Below are 19,479 nucleotides of genomic sequence, written 5' to 3'. Positions count from 1 at the left end.
CAATGTAGTGACCAGAACTGTGAAACCCCAGCTGTGAATACTGTGTCCAGTCCATCAAAGTTGATTTTGTAGGAGTTATGCCTGAATGCCTGTGGAACTGGCTTCAAGAAGCTGGTGAAATTATATTCAATAAATAAAGAAGTTAGTTTAAGTAATCGTGACCAGGACAACTGTCACCGCCTATCCATCCCATGAAAGAATAAAATAAATGAATTATATTGCCAACATTCAAGGACAGTAAGAGTTTCTTGTCTACAGAATTGAAAAGATCAAGAGTGATTTGCAAATCTGCAAAACTATCGATGATAGTTTAGTTTTGGCTTGGTGATGACTGAGGTTGAAGAGTTTTCTTTCTAGATGGTATTTACTGTTGATACCAGAGGGCCGTTGATCTTTATGGTGAATAGCCATTTCTGGTGCCAAGTAGATTGTAAAGAGAATGGGGGCTATCACACAACCTTGCTTGACCCCATCTGGATTCTGAAGCCATTGTCTTCAGAACTCTCACTCAAGACAGTTGCAATTATATCATCACAAAACATTTGGAGAATTGTGATGAAGTTGCTTGGACATTCAAATCTCTGGAGAAGAAATTACTGGGTCTAATGCTTTGGTATAGGCAGCTAGACAAGAGATAATGCACACGACCCTCTTGAGGCTTACCAGCCCAGAACACGGTAATGTTTTCTTTACAGTATTTATCAAACTGATATTATCCATGGTGGCACAGTGGTTAGCACTACTGCCTCACAGTGCCAGGGACCCAGGTTCGATTCCGACCTTGGGTAACTGTCTGTGTTGAGTTTGCACGTTCTCCCATTGTCTGCGTGGGTTTCCTCCGGGTGCTCCGGTTTCCTCTCACAGTCCAAAGACGTGCATGTTAGGTTGCGGAGATAGGATGGGGGAGTGGGTCTGGGTGGAGTGATCTTTCAGAGGGTTGATGTAGATTTGATGGGCCAAATGGCCTCCTTCTGCACTGTCGGGATTCTATGATTCTATGATTATATTCTGTCATTGTTTTCAAGGCTTACCAAGAGCAGAGTGGGAAGAATTCCAACCACCAATGAAAATCTATCTTACAGTTTTCATTACTTCACTAAGCTCATTAATCAGGTATCCTCAGCCAGGAAGATCCATTGTACTCCAGTGAACTAAAGTATTGGATTTCTGAGCCTGCCATAGAAAATAAAGTCTAGTTCTTATTGCCAGGTATGAAATCTTGGAGCTAACTTGACTTCAAAAAAATCAGGCTCAGCATGTCTTCGTGTTAAACTGAGTATCTGCCCTCCTCTTGCAGGATTTTGTACATCCAATTTTTGAAGAACAGCATATAATTATTTTATTCCCTTGGCTTGCATTTAGTCCTTGATTGTCACACTTGAATTAAAAAATAACATTTTTAACATGTATAAATAAATTAATTCATCTTATGTCTGATTGTTGGTATGGTCAGCATTTATTGTCCATCCTAACAGGCCTTTTGAAGGTGGTGATGAACCGTTTCAGTCCTTGTAATGTAGGTACACCCACAGTGCTGTTAGGGAGCCAGCTCCAGGACTTTGAGGCAGCGACAGTGAAGGAATGGCGATATGTTTCCAGGTCAGGATGGTGCAAGGCCAGTTGGGGAGAAGCTTGCAGGAGTGGTGCCACCTGCTGCTCTCACCCTGCTAAGTGATAAAGATTGCAGGTTTGGAAGATTCAGGGCGGGATTCTCCGAGCCCCACGCCGGGCCGGAGAATCGCCGCAATCGCGCCACACCGCCCTGACGCTGGCACGCGATTCTCCGAGGAGCGGAGAATCGCCGCCATTTGTGCCGGCGCGTTCTGCGGCGGGGCCGCCGATTCTCCGGTCTTGATGGGCCGAGCGGCCGCGCGGAAACGGCAGAGTCCCGCTGCCGCCGTCCACACCTGCTCGCAGCCGGCGGGAACTCTGCGCGCAGGGTCGGGGGTTGGCCTGTGGGGGGGGGAGGGGGGCTCCTTCACCGGGGGGGGGGGTATTCAATGGGGTCTGGCCCGCGATCGGGGCCCACCGATCTGTGGGCTGGCCTCTCCAGCCCTGGCCCTGTTTTGTTACGCGGCCGGCCCCTGGACCCCCACGCCATGTTGTGCGGGGCCGGCGCGCTGAGGAAGTCCCCCACACATGCGCGGGTTGGCGCGACGCCACTGCACATGCGCGGGTTGGCGTGGTGCCACTGTGCCTGCGCATGTTGACGCGGCGTCACTGCGTATGTTTGTGTTGGCGCAGCGCCACTGCGTATGTGCGGGTTGGCGCAGCGCCACTGCGCATGTGAGGGTTGGCGCGGTGCCACTGTGCCTGCGCATGTTGACGCGGCGTCACTGCGTATGTTTGTGTTGGCGCAGCGCCACTGCGTATGTGCGGGTTGGGGCAACGCCACTGAACATGCGCGGGTTGGCGTGGTGCCACTGTGCCTGCGCATGTTGACGCGGTGTCACTGCGTATGTTTGTGTTGGCGCAGCACCACTGCGTATGTGCGGGTTGGCGCAGCGCCACTGCGCATGTGAGGGTTGGCGCGGCGCCCAGTTCATGCCGGGAAGGGAGGCTGGAGCGACGTGAACCCCTGTGGGGGCCAGAATCGGTAGTGCCCGCGCCTGTTTTGCACCGTCGTGAAATGCGACGGTCTTCACAACGGCGCAGACACTCTGCCTCCATTTCGGAGAATCCCGCCTTCAGTTCTTAGCATTCTTGGCTCTGAGTGAGAATGTTGTGGGTCCAACTACAGAATCTCACTAACATTTCAGTGCTTCCTGAGGTAGTTCTACACTGTCTCAGGTGCTGTGTTTCTAATAGGAAGTTAAAGGTTAATGCAAAAGATTAAGGAGAGGTAGTGGCATAGTGTTATTGTCGCCTGACTATAATCCAGAGGATTTCTGGGGACCCAGGTTCGAATTCCGCCAAGGCAGATGGTGGAGTTTGAAATTTATAAAAAAGTCCAATGACGACCATAAAACCATTGTCGATTGTTGTAAAAATCCATCTTGTTTTCTAATGCTCTTTAGGGAAGTAAATCTGTCGTCCTTACCTGGTATGGCCTACATGTGACTCCAGATGCACAGCAATGTGGCTAACTTTTAAATGCCCTCCAGGATCAGCAATAAATGCTGGCCATGAACAAATGAAAAAAACATTGATGGCACTGTTTGGAGAACAGCAGGACAATCTTCTGATGTTCTGACCAACATTCCTCCCTGCACCGACTGTAAAAAACAAATGATACACTCATTCACTGGTTTGCTGTTTATGGGATCTTGCTGTGTACAAACTATTTGCCATTTCTTGCTTCGTTCAGCAGTGAGTGCACTTCAGAAATAATCAATTGATTGTTACTAACTTTGGGATGTTCTGAGGATGTGAAAGATATATATTAAATGCAAGTTTTACTTCCTTTAAAGATCTCCTAATTTAAAGTTTTTTAAAGGTAATTGGTAATATATTATAAGATTTTTAATATTTATCATGAAAGTACTACTGGAGTGGGATTTGAGACCCGAATCACCTGCTTAGAGGATTAATAGGATATTTAATATAATCTATCTCACATCCTTCCTCCTTCCTAAACACGCAGCTATGTCCTCTTATATTTTACTGCCAACATAAGGTATTATATTTTGTTGCCGATTTCTCTTTACTATGCTCTTTACTCTGGCTCTGTCCCAATTAGGGCAATCAGTGAATTTGCCTTCTTTCTATATTGTCTATGTCCAAATGCTTAGAGTCGCCAGGTATCGAATGACACCACAAGTTTCAACCGGCTATCGATCAAAGAGCCAAACACCAGTTAGTTAGTTCAAGGTCAAGGGTACTTTATTTACATACAATCAGTCATGCAACATAAACATTACTAGTTCAACTACACCTATCGACTAAGACAACCTGTACTTAACTTCGGGCACCCGGCTTAGGTCAGGAAACAGTGGCCGCTGTTCAATTCTGGATCTCTTGGGTTCGAAGTGGTAACTGCTGCTCGGCTGGGCTCATCCGTCTGGTAGTGGGCATTGAACGCGAACTTGCTTCTGGTGTTGCTGCAGTTGGCGATGGCCGTGACCGGGGTACCAAGGCCAAAAGAGAGCGAGCATATGGCGAACTCTTCCTTTATACTTGGGGGCTTTCGCACTCTTTTGGGCGGTCCTTCGATTTGGGCCTCACTAATTGGGTGATCCCTGATCACTCCGTTCGATTCCTTAGCCAATAAGTGGGCGGGGATCTGGATGACTGGGCGTGTCTCAAGCGGTCATTGACCCCGTTGTTTGTGTTTCCCTTGGACAGAGCGTGGCGCCGAAATGTCTGGGACTGTCCCGATAGCTGGAGTACCAGTCCTTTGTGTTGGGGGAGATGGGCCATCACCTGCTAATCGGCCTGATTAACATGCTAATGGGACGGGGTTTCGATACTGTCTGGACTTTGCTGACAAATATGCATTTCAGGCTCAGAACCTGCCTGACTCTTGGCTTGTCCATTTTACCCATCAGTCTTTGCGAGTTGCTCTGTGCTTAGTTGGAAGTGGCCATCCCAGATGGCTACAATTTTACTGCCAACATAAACTATTTCCAAATTTCTGTTGTTAATGAAGTTTAACTGTGCAATTGTGCAATTAAACAGAGTGGAAGGAACTGAAAGGTCAATTGTTATGAGGAGCTAAGGTCTGTGCAGTTGCTAGAAGCTGGTCAATAGTGAGATTGAAGAACTAACCAATGTGTATGATTACTCAATTGGAGGCAGTAAAAATGAACATCCTCAGGAAAAGTCAGACTTTCAATACGATTACCCTAATATTCTGCTGAAACTTCAGTTGGAGGTGGGTGGAACCCCCAGGAAAATAGCATAGACAAGAATCCTGAAGAAATTACCAGGCATCCATATTTAAATATATAACACTACAAATTTCAAAATATAAAGCTTGGGTAATAATTATATTCTGAATTGCAATTTGTTTTCTGCTGTTAATGTTCGTAATGTTTCAGAGATTGGTAGCATTACTTGACTGTTGACAAGTTGTATTTTGGATCTGCCACTATGTTCCTTTCGCTTCATTCCTTGTTTTCCTTTGTATATGCAGGATAAATCTTCCTGTACATTATCTTCAATGCTGTCTCCTTTCCCCATATGTCTAGGTGACCTATGTCCAAGGACGTGATTCAGCAGACCAAAGTTAAAGTCCAATACCTTGGCCCGTATTCACCGGCACTTAGTGTCGAAAATGGGCCTCGCCGAGATTATCGACATTACTGGCTCCCTCGCTGTCTGATTTGCCTGACTCGCGCTTTAGCTGCTCACCGTTGACAAGGGGGAGCTGCTTTTAAATGTTCCCTCACGACTCACTCCCAGTCAACACACAAACATGGCAGCACGCAGACTTGCTCCTCGCTTTGGGGATGCCAACCTGACCAGGCTTCTCGATGCTGTGGATGAATGGTGGGGGACCCTGTTCCCCCAAGGAGGTTGGAGGACCAGCAGAAGGGTGAGAAACACTTCCTGAGAGGCAGTGGCAACAGCTGTCTGTGCAAGCAGCATGACGAGGAGAACTGCTGTTCAATGTCAGAAGAAGACCAATGACCTCCATCGAGCTACAAGGGTAAGGTACCACCTCTCTCCTGGCATCAGTTCTGCCTGCCACTCCTCAAATTCCCCCCCTCGCCCTCCCCCCCCAATCGACTGTTTGACAACTCACACCCAATCTTCTAGCTTTTTCCTCAGCACCCTTTTTGCACCTACCAGCACAACACCTTTATGTCCAGATGTAATGCCCACAATATGACCTGCTATAGAACCCCCTGATCCATCAAGCGTGCGGTTCACAATGCCCTCTCTTTGTTCCCGCAGGAGAAGAGAGCCCACAATAAACGGAAAAGGGACAAGGCGGTGGGAGGAATCCCAGTGATCCGAGTCCTCACCCACTATGAGGAACGGGCCCTGGAAATTGTGGGGTTGCCCCAAGAAAGAGCAGTCACTGACAGCGAGGTTGGCCTGTGCCTGAGAGGTGAGGGTCCATTGCCCCTTCACCCAGATGACCTGTCTCAAGTGAAGTGTTCATGTCAGACAAAGTATCCTATCCTCTCACTGTCCACATGTCGCAGAATCACTATCTGATAAGGTGGGCCATCCGGGGTTGTACTCACACCTGCCACCCAAGACAACATCTTGGAGAGCTCTGAGGAGACCATTGGTGAGACTATCACCCCCACCTTCCACCAGCACAGAGACAACACTTTGGTGGGTGGACAGGCTTACACAGACCTGGTGAGCACCACACAGTTGCTGATGTATATCAGGTGGAGTCAGGGACATTCAAGGGAGACAGCAGTGGGAGGTCTGCTGAATCACAGGACACAGCTGGGTCCTAGCCAGGTGCTAAGCCTTTGGACAAGGTTCCTCCAGAGCTGATGCGGATGATAGGACAGAGCCGTGAGATTCAGGAAGGGGTGTCAGCGACATTCCAGCGAATGCAAGGCTGACTGCAAGGCTGATTGGAGGAGCCCCAAAGGCTTCAGGGGCAGGATATGGTGCTGGCAATGCGTGGCACTGAGGCCAACACTGCTAGAGTGCCGACTTCAGTGGAAAACCTGGAGCACAACATCCGTGTCTTGAGTGGTGATGTCCAAGGCATGGCTCAGTCTGTGATGACTATGGCTGAGGGCCTCAACATCATGTCCCAGTCACTGAGGGGCGTATTCCAGATGCAGGTGGACATTGCTGAGGCACTGCAGAGCATGGCCGAGTCATTGAGGACAATCACTGATGGCATTGACACTATGGTGTAGCCAATGGGGAGCCTCCAGCACCGGCAGTGCCAGGTGTCTCAGAGGCTTCTGGAGCTCACTTCAGTTGCCCCTCCATTCCATGGTGCCCCGGGGCCCTACGGACATGGTCAGGGAGGAGGAAGCCTGCCACCAAGGAACTATAGCAGTCTCCCCTTCTTCCAAATCCCCCCTCCTGACATTGTTGCACCTCAAGGGCAGTGGGTAGAGCAGGTATGGTGATGTCAGTGACACCAGTGTAGTAATACCAGGTATTGCAGTACCTGAGAGGTGGATGCCCATTGGTCAGACCTAGGAGTCTATCATTGGCCAACATATGTAGCTCCGCCCTGAGAGGCGGGGTATAAGAACCCATGCTGTCCCAGCAGCCTTTAACTTTCTGTATCGAAGCTGCTGGGTACAGTTCTAGCTGATTAAAACCGATTAGTATGACTCCCCTCGTCTCACGAGTAATTGATTGTGCATCAATTTAATCAGATATTACTTCTGAAAGGATGGACCTCCGCATCAAGCCGGAGTGCCTTCAGCTCAGTCTCCACGCAGACATCTCCGCTGGTATTTTTAAGCATGGAAAGCTTCGTCCACCCCGACACGGTAAGGCGCTGTTCCCTTGTCACCCATCCCGTAAACCAACAAATCTCCCTGGCCTCCAAGGTCACACGTAGTGGAGATAAAGGGGTTCTGCCTAGCGAACTTCACTGTCCAAGGCAGGGAATTCCACAATTTCCGCCTGTACGTTCTGCCGCACCTCTGCGCAGCCACTCTCCTTGGGCTGGATTTCCAGTGCCATCTGAAAAGCCTGACTTTTAAATTTGGCGGCCCTATTCTCCCCCTTACTGTCTGCGGCCTCGCGACCCTTAAGATCGAACTGCCTTCCCTGTTTGCGAACCTCACCCAGGATTGCAAACCCGTCGCCACCAGGAGCAGACGGTACAGTGCCCAAGATCGGACCTTCATCAAGTCCGAGGTCCAAAGGCTGCTGAAGGAAGGGGTCATCGAAGCAAGAAACAGCCCCTGGAGGGCTCAAGTAGTGGTGGTAAAGACCGGGGAGAAACATAGGATGGTCATAGACTACAGTCAGACCATCAACAGGTTTATGCAGCTGGACGCGTACCCACTCCCCCGTATAGCCGACCTGGTAAACAGGATCGCGCAATACAAGGTCTTCTCCACAGTGGATCTCATGTCTGCCTACCACCAGCTACCCCTCCGTAATGGTGACCGGCAGTACACTGCCTTCGAAGCAGATGGGCGGCTCTATCACTTTTTAAGGGTTCCCTTTGGTGTCACGATCGGGGTCTCGGTCTTCCAGCGTGAGATGGATCGAATGGTTGACCGGTACGTCTTACGTGCAACGTTCCCGTATCTTGATAACGTCACCATCTGCGGCCATGACCAGCAGGACCATGACACCAACCTCCTTAATCTGACCTACAATAAGGAGAAATGTGTGTTTAGCACCGACCGTCTAGCCATCCTAGGCTACGTAGTGCGAAATGGAGTCATAGACCCCGACCCTGAACGCATGCGCCCCCTCATGGAATTCACCCTCCCTCACTGCCCCAAGGCCTTAAAGCGCTGCCTCGGCTTCTTTAACTATTATGCACAATGGGTCCCTAATTACGCAGACAAGGCTCGACCCCTGATCCAGACCGCAACCTTCCCCCTGTCGACGGAGGCCCGCCAGGCCTTCTGCCACATCAAAGCGGACATCGCAAAAGCCACGATGCGCGCCATCGACGTGTCCTTCCCCTTCCAGGTCGAGAGCGATGCGTCCGACGTAGCTCTGGTGGCCACCCTCAACCAAGCGGGCAGGTCTGTGGCTTTCTTCTCCCGCACTCTCCATGCTTCCGAAATTCGCCACTCCTCGGTCGAAAAGGAGGCCCAGGCCATAGTAGAAGCTGTGCGACACTGGAGGCATTACCTGGCCGGCAGGAGATTCACTCTCCTCACGGACCAATGGTCGGTGGCGTTCATGTTCGACAATGCACAGCGGGGCAAGATTAAGAACGACAAGATTTTGCGGTGGAGGATAGAACTCTCCACCTTCAGTTACGAGATCTTGAACCATCCGGGGAAGCTAAATGAGCCTCCTGATGCCCTGTCCCACGGCACTTGTGCCACAGCACAAGTGGACCGCCTCCGATCCCTCCACGAGGACCTCTGCCACCATGGGGTCACTCGTTTCTTTCATTTCGTTAAGACCCGCAACCTGCCCTACTCCATCGAGGAGGTCAGGACAGTCACTAGGGACTGCCAAATCTGCGCGGAGTGCAAACCGCACTTCTACCGGCCAGAGAGGGCGCACCTGATAAAGGCTTCCCGTCCCTTTGAAAGCCTCAGCATTGATTTCAAAGGCCCCCTCCCCTCCACCGACCGCAACACGTATTTCCTTAACGTGATTGACGAATACTCCCGGTTCCCATTCACCATCCCCTGCCCAGACATGACCACAACCACCGTCATCAAGGCCCTCCAGGGTATCTTTACACTGTTCGGTTTCCCCGCGTACATACACAGTGATAGGGGGTCCTCCTTCATGAGCGACGAACTATGTCAATTCCTGCTCAGCAAAGGCATCGCCTCCAGCAGGCCGACCAGTTACAACCCCCGGGGAAACGGGCAGGTAGAGAGGGAGAACGGAACGGTCTGGAAGACCGTCCTGCTGGCCCTTCGGTCCAGGAATCTCCCAGTCTCCCTCTGGCAAGAAGTCCTCCCAGTGGCCCTTCACTCCATTCGGTCGCTGCTCTGTACTACCACAAACCAGACACCTCACGAACGTCTCCTTGTCTTCCTCCTCCGGGACCTCACTCCCAACTTGGCTAGCGACACCCGGACCCGTCCTGATGCGGAAACATGTGAGGGCGCATAAGTCGGACCCGTTGGTCGCGAGGGTCCACCTGCTGCATGCCAAACCCCAGTACGCCTACGTAGCATTCCCTGACGGCCGCCAAGACACGGTCTCCCTTCGGGACCTGGCGCCCGCCGGAGCCCCACGCGCACCTGCACCATTGCCCCCACCCTCCCCGCAGCACCTGACCGGAGGGTCAGTACTGCCGCCGCCCCTACTCAGCGCCGAACAGGCACCGACGCCCCCTCCAGGCGCCCCTCCCCACTTTTCGCCCCAACAGCGCCGCCTAGGGGTGACGAAGCTGCCAGGGAGGAAAACACCACGTTCCTGTTCCTGGAGCCACAACCGCCGGGGCCTACACCAGGATCACCGCCGAAGCCCAGATGCTCCAGAAGGATGACCAGGCCACCCGATCATCTGATTGCTGCACTATAAAACAATAAAGACTTTCTCTGTTACCCTCGACATCATGGTACCTGCAATACCTGGTCCTACCATGCCAAAGGCGACAGTAACACTGGCCATCACCCTGCTGGGTTCTTTTTTTAACAGGGGGTGAATGTGGTAATACCAGGTATTGCAGTACCTGAGAGGTGGATGCCCATTGGCCAGACCTAGGAGTCTACCATTGGCCAATGTACGTAGCTCTGCCCTGAGAGGCGGGGTATAAGAACCCATGCCGTCCCAGCAGCCTTCACTTTCTGTATCGGAGCTGCTGGGTACAGTTCAAGCTGATTAAAGCCGATTAGTATGACTCCCCTCGTCTCACGAGTAATTGATTGTGCATCAACCAGTATGTCTTTCGGGGTCCCCAGCTCCAGCTCCAGGCCCTCCACAGCATGTCTGCCAAGGGCATCAAAGGACACAGTGCATGGAAAGCAGCATGCTGCCCCACCTCCAATGTGCATCCTGAGGACACACCTAGACAAAGCACTCGATCACGGAAGATCAAGAAGAATGGAGAACACTGAGTGGACGCTGGGGCAGGGAGAATGGAAATCTGTCACAGTAAATTATTCACTATTATAACATAGGGCAGTACGGTAGCACAAGTGGATAGCACTGTGGCTTCAGAGCGCCAGGGTCCCAGGTTTGATTTTCCGCTAGGTCACTGTCTGTGCAGAGTCTGCACGTTCTCCCCGTGTCTGCGTGGGTTTCCTCCCGGTGCTCCGGTTTCCTCCCACAGTCCAAAGACATGCAGGTTAGGTGGATTGGCCATGATAAATTGCCCTTAGTGACCAAAAAGGTTAGATGGGGTTATTGGGTTAAGTGGATAGGGTGGAAGTGAGGGGTTAAGTGGGTCGGTGCAGACTCGATGGGCCGAATGGCCTCCTTCTGCATTGTATGTTCTATGTTCATGTCACACCTCATACATGTGTACAGTGTGCGCCCTGTGTATAGCAGTCCAAGATCAATAGCCCCCGATGCAGAGCCCGTTCAGAGGATGGATGTGAGCATGCTGTCAGTAGAAAGACAATTTCCGATATGTTTTGCTTTTGGTGCAGTATCATTCCCTATCTAGACTTCTTCCCGAGTTCCATAAATCCTCAAAGTTTAAACCATTCACCTGCTCAAACTGGGACATAAGTCAGTTTTTTTCTTCTTTTCTTTCATTTCTTAAACACACTGGTTGCCAATGAATCTTGCATTAAGCTCCTACTAAGAGACTTGACAAACGCTAATTTGTACAAATTACAGTTTTTAATTGTGCACATAAATAACACATTTTGTGGATTTCAGTTCATTTACATTAATTGTTGCTCTCCATTGCACTGTAATCATTGTTTTACGGCTTTATAAACAGCCACTTTATCAATGTTTTGCAAAGTGTTATTACTGTTAGGTTTGTGCGGAACAGTTGGTTCTTTCCCTTTCGAGGTTCAGACAGGATTGAATCTGCCTTATGTGGGGCAGGGAATATTGGTGTATCATCCTGCTGCACATATTGGGTAGGATTTTCTTGGCCTGGTGGTAATAGGGTTGGTGGTGGAGGCCTGTTGCTATGAGAACCGTGGGGAGCCATTTTGGGATAGTTCCCCAACATGGGTTAGTTGCCTGCTCCAAGGACGAAGGTGATTAATTAGTCCATTTAAGGCCATAATCAGCAGAGATTTGGTACCATTGCTGGTATTTTACCAACTATGCAATTCTCCATGTGCTAAAGCTGCCAGCTCAGTCAAAATGGCAGATAATTTGGAGCTGAAGGCTCCATATACATTGACGGGTCCATGGGAATAAAAGACAGCAGCCCTGTCAGTGAATGGGCCTGTAGAACCATGTCCTCTGTAACCCAATGTCCCTACCAGTTTTGGGAGTCGTCATTGCAGCCTTTCTGTGTTGGACAGTAAGGGCACCTCCATGGTTAGGTGCCCTCCTGCTCCTTGATCTGCTTCAGCAGTGCTTACCTCTCGTTATGGGGCTGCCAATGTTTCAGGGCTGCTGGCCGTCTCATTGGGAGCATCATCAGGAGCTCACAGATGATTGTGCCACTAGTCCTGCCGATAGCGAGTGCAGGCTTGGGACCCCTATTTCATTCCAATATCAGAGTCCTGAAGCTGGCAGGAAAATTCAAACTTCAATGAACGTTTGATCCCAGCCAGCCAGCCTATGTGCTGTGCTACTTCCCACAGGAGGCCGAGTAACAGCGATTCAAAACCAAGATGCTTCCCTTTTAATGACCAATGACTGCACGTGGTTGGTTTTACTTTTATTTGTTCATGGGATATGAGCGTTGATGGCAAGGCCAACATTTGTTGTCCATTGTCCTGGAGATGGTGGTGGTGAGCCATCTTCTTGAACTGTTGCAGTCTGTCTGGTTTAGGAATACCCACAGTGCTCTTAGGAAGGAAGTTCCAGGGGTGTAATCCCACAACAGTGAAGGAATGATAATATAATTCCAAGTCAGGATGGTGTGTGGCTTGGGGGGAAATGTGCAGGGGCGGTGTTCCCATATGTCTGCTGTCCTTGTCTTTACATGTGGTAGAGGTCATGGGTTTGGAAGGTTTTGTCATTGAAGCCTCAGTGAGTTGTAGCAGTGCATCTTGTACTGTTGCCACTCAGTGCTGGTGGTGGAGGGAGTGAATGTTTAAAGTGATGGATGGGGTGCCGGTCCAATTTTTCCTGGTAGGAGTCAAACTTCTGGATTGCAGTCATCCAGACAGGTAAGATTGCCAAACCTCCCGGGCTGACCTGGAATCTCCAGGAATTGAAGATTAATTTTTAGGAGACTGTCACGTGCAACCGTGGAGAAAAACCATACGGACATTGAAAAAGATTATGGGCACAATTCATCCAAAGAATTGCTAAGTGTGATTTTGGCCGATTTTGACAGGGTGTTTTCTGCTGTCTTTTTGGGTGGGGTCCAGACCTGGATTCACCCACAGTTAATTGTTTTTTGGGGTCTTGGAGAGTTTCTCCCTGGTCTAGCCCACACTTCAAAATGTTTTCAGCAGTGGGGAGCTGAGCCCCGGCAAGACCGGCTCCTCAGAGATCGAGACGCCATTTTAAAAGGGTGCCCCTTTGAGGGTGAGTTTGAGGGACCCCTCCACCCTGGGACAGTGTCACCCGCCGCACACATGGAAATTACCTACCCCCCACCCCAAGTGAGCACGCCCCACTATGTGGGTTGCTGAGGGCCCACTCCTTTGAGGCACCCCTCTCCCCTTTCAGGACCCCCCTTTCAGTACCCCCATCTTTCAGGACCTTCCCCCTTCACTCCCCCAAATGTTATGAAGCCCCTTCATAAACCCTTTCACCCCCACCTTGCATACACCCTTTCAGACCCCCTTTCATGGGCACGGCCCCCTTGACAATGCCAACCCAGAACTTGGGCAGCCTGGCACTGCCATCCTGGCACCCTGGCATTGCACCTGGGACCCTGAAAGTGCCAACCAGACCCTTGTGGTTCCAGGCTGACATTGCTAGGATGCCAGGGTGACACTGCCAGGGTGCCTGGGTGCCAGGGGTTTGCCAGGGTACTGTCCTGCCTGTCTTTGACCAATGAGAGGCTCTAATGGCCTCTGAGATCCCCAGAGTGTCCATCGCGTCTGGAGACCAGTATTAATTGACAACCAGGTAAGGCCTCGCCGACGTGGCCGGTGACTTCCGGGAGCTGAGAGAATTCAGCCGCAACTAGGCTACGCATATTTAAATGAGCTTAATGGCAAGGGCGTGATGCACATCACACAGGGCACTGCGGGTCGGTGACTCGTGTGCGGTTTTCTGCCCGGTGTAAAGCCAAATTTAGGTCTCTTCCGCTATTCACCGGGCCTGCCCGGATTGGCGCCGAGTGCAACGGAGTGGAAAAACCGTGCCTGTGTGGTTTTTTTGTCATTTTCTTTGAACATCTCTCTTCAGCAGATGTAAAAAATATTGACAATGGCGAGTATTCCATCACACTCTTGAATTGTGTCTTGTCTATGCTGAACAAGCTTTGGGGAATATGCAGGCAATATGGGGAATACAAGTTATTCATCGCAGAATTTTGGTGGATCGTGTAAAAAGTGTTGTAGTGGATGAGTGAATACTTTCCTTGCAAGATGAATTCTGGGAGCAAATCGGGGCAGCTGCCGATATGTCTGTGCTAAGATACCAAGATGTGAAACTTGGCAATTTACTGCGGTAATGTAATTATTCAAAAGTAAATCTGTACTGGGTACGCATGGACTGGTTTTTGCAATGTTGTGGATCACTGGGATAAAGATTTCTCTGGACACTGTGTGCTGAGAAATAAGTTTGTGAAATTTTGTGTTGTTTGCTATTTTCATCTGAATTTTAAATGCTGATTTTTGTAGAGGATCAGCAAACAGTGTAATAGTACTATTTGCAATTTATCCTTGCTGAACTAATTGACTGAGGATGGGAATCAAAATTCGGAAAATCTTGACAGCCCAAGGATACAGAAATATCAAAAAGGCAGGGGGAGGGACATTGGATGGACTCAAACTTCTGGAAGAAATAGGTCACATTTCTTTAGCCTCTTCCTCTCCAACACTGACTGGGCAGAGTCCCTGTTGTTATCAGGCTCGTAACTGCTCCAGTGTCAACAAGCTCAACCAATTCCCAATCCCTGTGATCTCCTCCCCACTCCATAAATTCTCCATTCAACTACTTCCACCCTGAAAAAAAATCTCAGCTTCTGCAATAACCTTTCATTATTGCTGGAACCCCTCTACCATACTTAGATATGCAAGGACCATGTCAGACTTCCACAACCCAGAAACCCTCCCTCCAGTTCAGTTACACCCAGTGACCTATTACATCAATGTTTCCATACCTCACACACAACTGTCCTCAATATTCCCACTTCACAGAACCGCCTTCAGTTGTCACACTCACTAGGATTTTTCTTTTATTCTTCTCAGGTCGCGATTATCTCGCCCTTTCCACTGACGGGATCTTCCGGTCTCACCAAAGGTGACCCCCGCAGCGAGCTCTCTGGTCCCCCCCCCCCTCCCCCCCAGAAATCCCTGCTCTTAGACTTTAGACCCTACCTACTGGGCTTGAGATCCATCTTCTAATTTGTCATTGTACCCATTTCTGAGAATTTCCCAAAACTAGGGTTGCTCTTTCAGAATGTGGTATTTATAAATGGTCTGGAGGAAAATGTGGATGGTCTGATTAGTAGGTTTGCGGATGACATGAAGATTTGCAGAGTTCGTGATAGTGCCGAGGATTGTCAGAGGACACAACAGGATATAGATTGGAGACTTGGGCTCAGAAATGGCAGGTGGAGTTTAATCCGGACAAATGCGAGGTGATGCATTTTGGAGGATCAAATCTAGGTATGAATTATACTGTGAATATCAGAACCCTTAGGAACATTAACATACAGAAGGATCTGGGCGTGCGGATCCACAGTTCCATAAAAGTGGCAACACAGGTGGCCAAGGTGATTAAGAAACAGATGGCATGCCGACCTTCATCAGCCAGGGCATTGAGTACAGGAGTTGGGAAATCATGCTGCAGCTATATAGGCTGCATTTAGATTATTGCGTGCAATTCTGGTCACCACACTATCAGAAGGACATGGAAGCTTTGGAGAGAGTGCAAAGGAGGTTCACCAGGATGTTGCCTAGAGAGGCACAGACAGGATGGATAGTGTGAGGCTTTTACCAAGGGTGGAAGTGTTAATTACAAGGGGCCACAGGTTCAAGGTGAGAAGGGGAAAGTTTAAGGGAGATGTGCAAGCTATATTTTTCACGCAGAGAGTGGTGGGTGCCTGGAATGTGCTGCCAGAGGATGTGGTGGAAGCAGGCACATTAGCAACATTTAAGAGGCATCTGGGTGGTTACATGAATAGAGAGGAAATGGGGGGATGTGGACTGAGTAAGGGCAGAAGATTTTTTTTTAGTTAGGGCATCATAATCGGCGCAGGCTTGGAGGGCTGAAGGGCCTGTTCCTGTGCTGTACTTTTCTTTGTTCTGTGTTCTTTGTACTCCAACACCCAGAGTTTGGCATGGAATAGTGTGATTCTAGAAGTGTGGACTGGTGTTGGAGTCTGGTATGGCAGGACAGGACAGAGTGTGACTATGGGGTTGCTAGGTGTACCAGAGAACTGTGAATGATAGGATTTGGGAGCGGGAATCATTGCATGATGGAGCAATGATGCAGGATCAGCATTACTTCAAATACAGCTTACTTCATTTAAATGTTAATTTAAGGAATGCATCTATTCCGTGTGTCACTTCGGACTGTTTTCATACAGTTTTACAGCGCAGAAGGAGGCCATTCGGCCTATCAAGTCTGCACCGGCTCTTGGAAAGAGCACCTTACCCAAGCCCACACCTCCACCCTATCCCCGTAACCCAGTAACCCCACTCAATCTTTTTGGACACTAAGGGCAATTTAGCAGTGCCAATCCACCTAACCTGCACATCTTTGGACTGTGGGAGGAAACCGGAGGAAACACACGCTGATACGGGGAGAACGTGCAGACTCCACACAGACAACCCCTCATGCAGTCCCTCATGCAGTGACCCGAGCCGGGAATCGAACCTGGGAGCCTGGAGCTGTGAAGCAATTGTGCTAACCACTGTGCTACCATGGTGTGTGCAAGTTATCAGTTCTAAATCACATCCATTGGAAATTGACTTTTATGATTGCCTAGCTATGTTTAAGATATAGAGAAAGATATCGCTTGTGTATTTCAGCCATTTCGTAACATTATTCATTTTATTACACTGACATTTTGGTTCTCTTAAGTCTTTGTGCCGATCACTATAAATTATCATTCTCGATCTTGTGAGAATTTTCCTGAATGTTCTCCTACTATCAGTCGTAATATATTAGCAACAGGATTTGGATAAAAATTGAGATGGGCCTTTGGCAGCAATTGGAGCAAGTCCATGCTGACTTGACAAATGTGCGCTACCCCTTTTAACTTCAAGAATTGAATAAATACTTGCGAATGCAAATCAAAAATGGGTACATGTCATACACATGTGTATATCCTCCATGTTGCCCTTAAATGCAGTGCCAGAAGGTTATTTTGGCACAGCCCAATTAGCCTGGGTGCATGCTTGGCGGGCACCATTTCTTGCTCCTGCACGAGGTTAGACTCCTCCACCTGTGTCTTAAGGTGCTGGATGCTCGCCTACAACCCCTCATGCTGTCCCTGGCTCTGCGACAACATTTCCACGATCGATGGGAGTGTCCATTCCAAAAGTCCGAAACCCTTCTGGACGGCAGCTAGTCCCTGGGGTCGGCCCACCCTCCAACTGTTCCTCCCTCCACCTGCTGTACCGGAGTATGTGTGTGGCGCCGACCAGATAGTGTCCCAGGAGCCCCTTCACTAAAATACCCAACCGAGATGAGTGTCTCCGGGATGGTGGAGGGTGCTGGAGACAGCTGTGACAGGAAATCAGTGTCATCCCCGACTCGAGCTCCGGGGTGTCCTTGGTCTCGGGTCTATGGCTCGTGTTGGTGTCCTTGTCGCTTGTCGGCACGTGGGACTCTGGCTGTGGATGTGGCTGGAGGTGGGGTACACCAGAAGGGCCCATCCCAGAGGGTGTGTTTGGGAGGGGTTTGTAGGTGTGGTGGTGGGGGGGGTGTTGTGGGGATGAGGGTGGGGTGGGGGTGGTGTTGGGGGGATGATACACGTGCCATGGGGAACCACAACTCAGCTGGGGTCTCATTTCCTCGCCCGAGGCCGATCTCCACGCCGGCGACTGCCCTTTCCTCAAGTCTGCCGACCACGTCCAGGGCCCGCTGCTCTGGCCGATGCGGTGAGGAGCCGCAGGTCCCCCTCCAGTCTCTTCTCCTGCTGCCTGTGTTATGGGCCGCTGGGAGGGGGGGGGACAGAATATGCAGAGTATTAGACAGTCTGACGCGTGCAGCCCAGGGGGTGGGGAGCTGGTAGCTTCAGTGGTCAGGGCACCCAGCCATGGCGGCCAATATGGGTGCTGGCATGTGGTGCATGGTGGTGCTTCAGCCACCCTCCAGTGGGTGTACGTGTGGGGGGTAATGGGAGTTGGTGCCACACCGTTTCTCATCAGAATCGATTGTGTTCCACATGGCACCGGTGCTATCCCCTCAACAGCCGCTGAAGCCGTCAAGGAAATTCTCGAATCCTGCCCTGTTGTTAACACTTCCAGCCCTATGTCCGGAGGAAATGTCTAGTTTTACAACGAAAAAATCGGCAAGGGCCCAGCCCCGTTCCTCCGACCGGTGAGGGGCTAGCAGCACGGCCTACCCGATATAAATGGCCGGGTCCCTAGCCGCGTATGCCCATGGCAACGACCTGCAGCGGTCGCGCCATACAACATGGTGTCGGCCATGCGCGGACCCGACCTGACAGATAGTGGCCACCTGCTGGCCACCCCCCACCAGTCCCCCCAGCCCTCGCCACAGCCCTCCCGGCCAGCAGCAGGGCTGCCCCCACCCCCCCTCCCCCACGCCCGACTGTGGCGGGATCACGAAAACTGAGAGCACACGTGCCCCGCACTGTCGGGAACTCAGCCCATCGGATGCGGGGCATCGGGGGAGGGCTTTCAGGTAATGTCCTGAGGCCGTTCCAGCAGTGTGCGGCGTACTCCTCAGTGACGCTGTTTTGGAGGGGGCAGATTATTCAAAAACAGGCACCACCCCAGATATCAGCATCAGGCAATGGAGAATCCCGTCCTGGGTCTCAGGAACGGAGAATCCCGCCGACTCTATACGCTGGTCCAGCCCACACTCGGGCTGGGTCTTTATATTCTCATTTGCTCTCCCACTGATTAGGGATTTCCGCTCCTCAACATATTGGAGTTGCAACTGGATATTGCAAAGGGCAGTCTTAATACGGCGGCAGGGCACTATGCTCAAACACAATTGGAAGGTAATTAATCCTGTTAATCAGACAAGTATCTGCAACTTTATGGGCGGTTTCAGAATTTTGAAACAGTGCCAAGAAACCATGTGGCTTCAGAATCTCGGCAGGTATAGAAAGACAGTTAGTTGGGGGCTTCAGTTGACGTGGCAAATGGTTGGGGGGTAGGAGTGCCCTGCCTGGGAGTGTGCTGGAGGGGGGCTTTGGTCAGGACATTGGGGGGGAAGTTGGAACGTTGTGTCGGGGCGGGGGTGTGCAATCACGTGGGCATGGGATGGGGAATGGCTCATTAAGAGAGTCGGTGTGGACATGATGGGACGTGTGGCCTGCTGTGTTGTTCTCTAGCAATTCTGAAATTCTGTACCCATTGAAGGCATGGCTACTGACGCCAGTAAGGAATGCCCGCACTGATGCAAAGGAGAGATACAACACTTCCCATAGGACAACTCGAGTGATGATCGAGTGGGCCATGGGGCCTCTGAAGATACAGTTCAGATGCTGAGAGCAATCTTTCAGAGCCTTTCAGTATATCCCAGCAAGGACATTGC

At 50.5% G+C, this 19,479-nt stretch overlaps 1 long non-coding RNA gene across 1 annotated transcript in view; it reads left to right on the top strand.

The window, feature by feature from the left end:
• The first annotated feature begins 585 nt into the window (after positions 1-585).
• The window catches only part of LOC140425729 (uncharacterized), a 45,484-nt gene continuing 26,590 nt past the window's right edge, over positions 586-19,479 (top strand). The window contains exons 1-2 of the long non-coding RNA XR_011947955.1: positions 586-677; positions 1,026-1,209. This is a non-coding gene — a long non-coding RNA (uncharacterized lncRNA). The remainder of the gene's footprint in view (positions 678-1,025; positions 1,210-19,479) is intronic.

This window comes from Scyliorhinus torazame, chromosome 6, assembly GCF_047496885.1.
Source record: "Scyliorhinus torazame isolate Kashiwa2021f chromosome 6, sScyTor2.1, whole genome shotgun sequence".
NCBI lineage: Eukaryota > Metazoa > Chordata > Chondrichthyes > Carcharhiniformes > Scyliorhinidae > Scyliorhinus > Scyliorhinus torazame.
The sequence above is the reverse complement of the archived record's forward strand: the minus strand, read 5'-3'. Positions and strand labels throughout refer to the sequence as shown.